Source organism: Glandiceps talaboti, chromosome 19, assembly GCF_964340395.1.
Source record: "Glandiceps talaboti chromosome 19, keGlaTala1.1, whole genome shotgun sequence".
In the NCBI taxonomy this organism is placed as follows: Eukaryota; Metazoa; Hemichordata; class Enteropneusta; family Spengelidae; genus Glandiceps; species Glandiceps talaboti.
Window position 1 is genome coordinate 8953695 of NC_135567.1, and position 9391 is coordinate 8963085.

The window sequence follows — 9391 nt, forward strand, 5'->3', positions numbered from 1 at the left end:
TAACAGTTGATAAAAGATAATAATTGAGATTATACCTCTTAAAAACTATCTTAATGTGGTTTTTCGGATCATAGATATTTTGATTTTTTCTTTGGTCATGAAAGCTTTCATCCAAAGGTTTGTTAAACGAAGTACAGCAATCAAAACAGTGAAATCTTCCATAGATGTTACCACAAATATTTTTATCAAATATCATCACGAGGTATATTGAATCTTCTACATATGTTACAATGAATAACATTATACCAGTTTATTTTTGCTATCGAATCACAACAACCAGAACAATGGGATTTTCCAAACAGTATACCGCACGTTAGTACAATCACAGGTTGCATATTCCCGTTTACATAATTTACATATTTCCATTTTATATATTTAAATATTTTTTTTGTTAAATAGACTAATAATATTCCACCACCAGCTAAATATATATATTGATATAATTTCAGATTTTCCGACGGCCGATAATACTCACTAAATTGGGGTTCATTTTTGAGACGTTCGAGACCTTCAGTTTGAGAATGATATTCTTGATATAAGTTTTGATCAGTCAGAACCAGATTTTGTCTCGCGTGAACATCTAATTTTTTTTGTTTCGCGATAAAATCCATTACTTTTTGTCTATGTTCCAACCATACCTCACGATCTTTATTGAAATTCTCCAAAGCTAAATCATGTCTTTTAAATTCTGTTTGATGTTCTTCTTTTGAATCACCTGAAAGTGTCTTACCTAAATAGCCAGCTCCAACAAAGGCATTTGCATTTAAACTGCTTCACCAACCATCATCACAATTACCGAACCCATTATGTATATATATTTAGATATTAAGATATATTAAATTATTAAATTATTCTTTTTAATATCCTTTGTAAGGATCACCTGGTAACATATTTCTTTGTTCTAACATATCTTTCTCTAATACTGCCCCACTTATAGCTATTGCAAGAGTAGCAAACTTCTTGAATGAAACACTTGTTTTAGGACTGTCTGGAGCCATCTTCATAGTTTTATCAAGTATTAAACAATTAGCTATTGTTAAAGCAGATAAAACTGCACAATCATAAAGACCATTCACTATTAGTTTAGTATAGTCCGTCATTGTATATATATATATATAATATATATATAAAAAAAATAATTATTCCATTTCCAACAGAGCATTATTTGAATAATGATCCCTTGAATCACTCTTTATCGATCGCACAATGAGGAAATCAAAATCAATAATCAAAGATGAATTTCACCCTGCACACAATATGTTTGAATTACTGCCTTCTGGGTCACGGTATAGATCAATTAAATCACGTACAAATCGTTTCAGTAAAAGTTTCTACCCCACGGCCATACGCACACTAAACAGAGCATGATATACAGTTTTTAGCAGGTCTTTAGATCAGAACATTTTTTAGTCACTGCCTTTTTATTTGTGTCTGTCATTGTATTATATCCTAGTTTTGTATCTTCGTGTTTTGACTGCGAAACCACACCGACTTCCATTGTAAACTTTTTAAGTTTATATGTGGCAATAAAGTTATTATTATTATTATTATTTTTAATTGGCTGTGGTGTCATTAATTGTTTATTTTCAACTGGTTGTGATGTCGTTAATTGTTTTGTTTCTTGAATATTACTTGATTGTAAAACCCACTGTCTTTTATAATATAAACCAGCTACCCCAATTACTAATGAACCAAGAGTTAATAAAATCATAGTATTATTAAATTGTGATTTATCAGACTGTGAGGCTGACTGTTGGGAAAACTGCTTCGACTCTGTTGGTTCCATTAATTCCATGGGTTCCATTGGTTCTTTTAATTCTTTTAATTCTTTTAGATTTTTTTTGTTTCAGCTGTAATTACTGATAATTTTTTACCCCATGCAACTCTACCCGGACTTTTAGTTTAACTTTTTGAAGTTACAGTTTCTGTTTGGGTTTCTACTTTAGGCTGTGCTTGAGTATGTTCTGTATCACTCATTTTTTTACACTGTTATATATAATACAAAATATTTCTTTTCAACTTACTTTAATTTTTGATGGTCTTTTTATTAAGTTAATTTTCAAGTTGTTTTCAAGTTTTTTTCAAGAACTTGATCAAGAACTTGTTCATGTTACTTTAGTTATTCTTTTCAACTTTATTAAAGTCATTCTTTTCAAATAAGTTACTTTATTTTTTGATGGTCTTTTCAAGTAAGTCAAGTTCCAAGTTGTTTTCAAGAACTTGATCAAGTTCTTGTTCAAGTTGACTCTTTTCAGTTAAGTCATTCTTTTTCATTTTTATTAAAGTCATTCAAGTCACTCTTTTCAATGGGACAAGTATGTGTTGCAAAGTTAATGTTATTTAAAATAGTGAGACCACCACTTGTCAATGCTAAAAGAGGACCATAACTAGATGCTAACTTTCCAGTAAGTTGTTTGAATTGATTCGTAACAAGAAAATTATTCTTCAAGTCATCACTTAATTTATTCACATTATGTACTGGAAGCATAAGTCATACTATTTTACTAATCCCAAATAAAACTCCATTTGCACTATATTCTTCATCGCGTATTAAAAATTGGCGCCCAACAGCTATGCAAATTACATAATCGCGTGACCTGTCACGAGGTCAAGCTTACATGGTATCAGTCACGATCATAGTGTACTGTGGTTTCTCAACCAAAATTATCGGTTATATCCTTGCGATGTACATGTAATATCGAATTTAGTTCAAAACGTAAGTAGAATTTGTCTGCATACGACTTTTGTGTCGTCATTTTAATCATATTTTCTCGGGTTGTGTAAGTTCGGAGATCTGAGCTTGACGGAAAATCAGAAGTAAGCCTGCCGGCTGCCAGTCCTACATCGATAATCTACGTGATTTTTAAATAGAATAAAATGTATCAAATAAAAATAAAAGGATTTCTACGTATGAAACTCATGCCATCCAAGGATATATGTAAAGTTACTAATGTAATGTATGCATTTACATTTTGAAAGCACATAATTATTACGATAAACTTTATCATAGCGTAGGATTGACACAAACACTTGAACAATGGTACAGAGAAAAAATAGTTCGGTAGAACAGGGGTGATATGCTCTGAAATCACCCCTGTTTGACGTCACACAGTAGAAGATAAGCACGTATTTATGTGATAAAAAATATCTCTGTTCCATTTTGTAATATAATATAAATATATATTTTATTTTATAAAAAAAGTAGATGATAACCAATGCAATAAATAGCCATAAGAGATCATTGATTAACATTATACCAGATCTATACTATTAGGTTGTCTTAAACGAAACACTAATTTGCTGTAAGGAGTATATTTTAATTGTTTTATATATTCACTAATTTCTATTTTATTTAATTCCATCCCATAGTTTTCAATTATCTCTTTAACATCATTTTTACTCGGCGTGTAATAGAGAACAAGCATGCCAATATTTTCTCGAAATGTCTTGGCGATACTCGTAAATTGTTGCATAAGTACCCATACACTAATTTAATCATGACGAGCTGAAAATGCCAATTTTGTCAAAATATTGACATGAGATTTGACATCCTTCGTGAAAGCGCAGTCATCTAGTATGATTAGACTTTTTGTATTTTTATAACACTCATACGCGAGTTCAATACTTTCATTTATTTTTTCTATGTTCGAATTCATTATAATAATATCTGAGTCATTGTAAATACATTTTTTATCGTAAGCTTTATTGTTTATGAATGTCGGACAGATTATGATTATGTAATCGAATACATTCTTGTAATACGTTTGTAACAGTTGCATAACAAATTCTGTTTTACCTGAACATGTCGGTACACTAATAAGCATATTGAAAGGGGGGTCAAGCCAGAACATTTTAGACATATTAATATGTAATAGATTTTAATTTAGATCCTTCAATATTAAGCTTGGCATCACTTATAATGACAATATTTGCAGTTATTCTTTCTTCCGGATCTGTAGCCTCTCGTTTAATTTCCAGTTGAACTCCATCTTTTGTATTCATGACTCTCAGAGCACTACCATGATATGTATTATATTTAAAACTTCTTAATAACAAAGAGTATTTATCCAACAGAAAATTGGCCTCGTCTACTTTCTCTAGTTTATCAATTCCTTGAGCAGCATAGCGGCAGAACTCAGGTGCCATGAAATAACGTCTGGTTTCTTCCCAAAATTTTATGGGAGATAATCCCTGTGCATACACTTTATTTGCGATGCCTTCTATTGTTACTGCAACAGAATTAATACTAGAATTAAAGAATAATTCGGTATCTAATGCATTTTGTAGCTGTGGTTTGCTGAATAGTACGAAAATTCCTTTCAAACTTCTACGTGGTATATTAATGTTCTCATTAATAATTGTATCCGTACCAGAGAAGTTAATTGGTCTGAAATGTTGGTCATGTTCGTAAAGAAAACTTTTACCACTGTTATAATAACCTTTAATTTCCATAGCTAACTTTGGATATCTTATTGTTTCATATTCCAGTTGAATGTTGGTTAAAGTAAAATCCCAACCATCAGTATTTGATTAATGGGAGCTCCCATTCGATATGACTACCTAAGCTCGGAAGATATGCGTCTCCATGACCATTCGTTATAGGATGTAATATCGCAAGATCAATTGCATATTTTTTACTGTATGCCTTATGAAGTGCGACTTCTCCTAAGAAATCCCCACCACCGACTTCATCAACATTACCACTTCTCAATTTTCGGAGATTTTCTGACTGAATTCCATACAGTGTTTTATTTGTTCTATCTGAATACAAATCTTTATACGTTTGTACTAAGTTGTAGCCTGTTAAAACCATTAAGATTTCCCCCTCAAATTTTAAAACTAGTCGAATTTTAAAACTAGTCGACTGATGACGTTGGCAGACAGGTTTTGAACAACGAAGTTTTTATTATGACCTTCTAGTTTAAGATCAAAGACGAGATTGAATTTATCTGTTAGATCAACAGTGTCCTCTAATTTTGGACACCTGATATATAAAAGTTCACTTGGTTTTGTACAATTTGCATTATACATTACAACATGATGAGTTCGCTCTCCTTTACTACCGAGTGCATTTAGTTTTGAGTAATCACCTTGAAGTTCTCTATTGTAAGGCATTTTCTTATACTATATAAAATATAAAATATATAATTTTTTTAAATTTTGTTTATATTTTTGTTTAGAGGTCTGTTTAATAATCCGTTCATAAAGGTACACTGCTATTGCAGTTGCCAACAACCAGACATGCTCACCTATAAATCCCACCACTTGTCCCGCTGTTTTTAAAACAAAGGATACAATAGAACCTATAATACCTGGCAGTGCCATCGCTGCTTTGTTACCGAGCCATTTCAGTGTATCCGCAACACATTTAATAACTGCTTTGACTTGTCCACCGCCACCACTACCGCTACCGCTGCCGTTACCACCAGATTGGGTTGGTACAGCCTTCGGTACTCCTAATGCAACAGCTATGGTAGATATAACCAAACCAAGGGCTGTTGCCAATGAAACGATAGTAACTCCATTGCGTTTGAAAAGAATTATTAGTTTATCTTTAATACTAAGTTTTGGGTCTTTGAGTACTTCTTTCAAAGTAGATGTCTCAGCTAACTTCTTGCGTAAAATATCAGTTTCTTTATTATATTTTAGGATATTAATCTGAATTCTACCTAATTCCTTTTTTTCATCTTGCTTTAATTCTTCGATTTTTTGTCTGTTTTCCAATTCTTTTTTTCTATCATACAATTTCTCTAAACTTTTATTTGCTGTTTCAAGCTCTTTACGCATGATTGTATATTCAGGATTGGGTTCATTCCATTCTTCAATTTTATTTTCAACCTTAGAGATTTCATCTTTGTTACCTGCAGTGTCTCTTCTGAGGTAGGCCTGATAATCTCTTAATTGACCAATCATTGGTGGTATGAGATCTATAGACCGGGGTGAAATAGGAGAAGCTGTCATTTATTCATTTCCTGCGAATGTTCCAGTACCAATCAAGAAAATGAATATAACTAATCTTCGAATTTGGATAACTAATAAAAATAACGAAATAATAGATTTTAATGGTTGGCCAATTTCATTTCAACTCGAGCTTACCTAAAGCTTACCTAAAGCTTACTTAAATTAACGTGACCATATGCTAACGTGTTACGATGATCAAGGACATAACGTTTATCATTGAAGCAACTTAAAGAAGTTTTATTGATTTTGTAACTACCAATCTGGTGATTTATCGACCGTATAGTATTCATGGAATGTTTCATTTGTAAATTTTCAAAAAGTACTGTCTTATATTCTTCGTGAGTTATATTCTTTTTTATAACTAACTTTTTTATACCTTTTGCTTTGCATGCGGAAGCAGACCCTGTTATGTAAGAGTACATTTTACTTCAAAGTCCAATATATTCAATTATTGGTACACCTGCACACTCGTCTTTGAATTTACCAATTACTTTTTTGTTATAATCAAAGAAATATGGACTTTCCGATGAATAATCACTATTATCAAAAAGGTCTTTATCTTTGTAGAAATCTTTATAAGATTATTGGCTTTAATTTCATACATTAATGAATCTGTATCTGTGAATAATAATGTGGCCCATATTTTTCGTTTATATAGTTGTAATGAAAGTCATACATTAATGTTTTAGACAAATCAAGAATACTCATTCCAACATATAAGGGTTGATTTAGGGTTAATCGTTCTTTTTTGTTTTCCACTACAACTAAACTTTCGGTTATAAATTTTTGCATGACAAACGTTGGTTTGGATACTAATTTCTTGATTTGTCTTTCTGTTATACATAATTTTATACTACGATGTTTATATACATTCATCATAGTACGTCCAAAGACAGAATTATTCATTAGTTTGAAGAAAGCTTTTTCGAATGCATTTCTTGCTTTCTTTCTTTTTTCTGTGTTAAATAAGATAGCAGATATATAAGAGATACCTCCACGAAGACATTTTTCTATTAAGAGATGCATATCTATATCCATTAATAATTCGAGATTAATGGAAGTCATTTTTAGGCATGCATCCCAGGATAAACCAGGAACACTGAAATAATGACAGGGGTCAAGGTTATAGTATACATTACATGTCTTTCGGAAATTTTCAAATACGTGAGTTAATAAAAGTTTTAAGATATAGATCATGATAATCACTCATCGTTTGCATATTAAAATGTTTCCAAATATCTTGTGCATGCTCATAATCTTTTTCCATTATACCATACCATTTAAAATAGAATATAATTTTTCCTTTAGTGGAAGATTAATGTCGTTGAATTTTTCAATGGAATCCATATAGTCGTAGGGGTATACACCCTTCCGTGTTAGTAATTTTATACTGTCAGGGAATTATTGTTTTGTGTATTTAAAATCACTTGTGTTACCTACGAGTTTTTATAATGAAGCATTCAAGAAATTTAAACTATCTATAAATACTAAATGAGTACCAACCATTATAGCCATAAACTTTTCCATAGAATGTGGGATAATATTAATTTTTTCATCAAAGTGTTCAAGGGTTTGAACAATGAAATGACTGTCATATCCTTTTAAATTGTGGAATATAACGGGCATTTTTTTAGTAACTTGAAAATTGATGTTACATTTTACATGTGCTGGACCACAGTATTTACCAGTAATATGACAATAATCACTAACTGGTATGGCATTTTCTTTGTATAATTTTTCACAAATATGACATTGCGTTGCTTTTTGGAAACATAAATCATCGTTTTTACTCATACACAAAGGTTTATTAAATGTTGTTCTTTAATATTATTACAATATTCAACTTCTGATAACATCATTTCCATAAGTATCTTAGATGCATTTGGTCCTCTGTAAATAACACTTTCTTTACTGAATGTGTCATCGTAACAACAAACAAGTTTATAGCCAAAACTACATACCTTCATGCTTTTGGTAATGATATGTGAATATTATGTTTTCATTAGGATAACAGGTATTTACTTTTCGAGTTATAGATTCGAAATCTGCGTAAATAACAAATGGTGCATTTAATTGTTTTGAATAATTTTAAAATGATAACCACTTGTTCTCCTCAATTTGTATTCATATAGCTTGTGTACCATTTATTTCAAAACAAATAGGAATGTGCTGATCTAAAATATCTGCAGTTGTAAAATGTTGTAAACAATGTTTACATAAATGTTTTCTTTCTTTATGATTTGTTATACCATGCATGAATTGATTAAAATCTTTGATCCAAACATAATGTTTTTTATCACCCTGAGTTATTAGTAGTAAATCAAGGTGATCTTCACAAGTTTGTTTACTAACATAAATTGGATATGCTTTTTTATTTTTATAACCAAATAATTATTTTGGTTTTCAATTTTGGGTATTTGTTTTATAGTAACTGGAAATGTTATTCCTTTATAATCTACATCAACGATGTGTTGACTGTATCTAGATGGTCTATGTTTACTAATTTTGACTGGAAACTTGTATGCTAAGTGACACCATCTAAAACATTAATCATCATTATTTTGTATATTAACAAGACCTTTCTTCGGATTTTGTAACTCTTTTGGTAATTTATTATATGAGCTACCGTGTAAAGGATCGTATCTTGCGATATTTACATAAAAATTAAGAAGTGATTTTATTTGCCAACCAGATCCTTCATGTAAACATTTAGCAATATGTTCAATAATTCTTCCGAAACTTTCACTTATTTGTTCATCTATTTGGTCAGAATTTATAATTTGTAAAGGACTACTATTAAAATAACCATCACTTGTCTCTTCCTTACCACTGTTAACACTTTTAACAAATTTTATCTTTAAGGTTAATATCGCTTTTATTCCACCCGTATTTTGTAAATTTTGTTCTAAGATTTTCTTAATCATCAATTTATTTTCAGTTAATTGTGTATAAGGTTCATTCTCGGCTATATCAATTTCATATGATTTCACATATCCTTTAAAAGCTCTCTCAAGTTCATGATATCTGGGTAACATTACAACACCACCTAAATGTCAGTAACTTCTGTTAATACATTTAGTTTGATATGTATCATTACCTATTCTGATCATACGTTTAGGGATAGGATTCGTGATATATTCTTCTATAAATGGTCGAGGGAGATCACTAGGTACCGGCCAATCTATAATATTATATTCTCTTAAATTTTCTTTTGGTGGTGTGGTATTAAGAATAGGTTGTATTTCACCATTCCGTATTATTATACACACGACCACCAACTGTTATCATTCAGTTAGTGAGTGGGTTCAGAATCTTAACCATATTATATGAATAACAATTTATTTATTTACAATAATATTTATTTGTTCAATTGATTTTTTCTTAACTTACAACTTCTTTTTATGTATATACAACGTAGAATAACTACCTA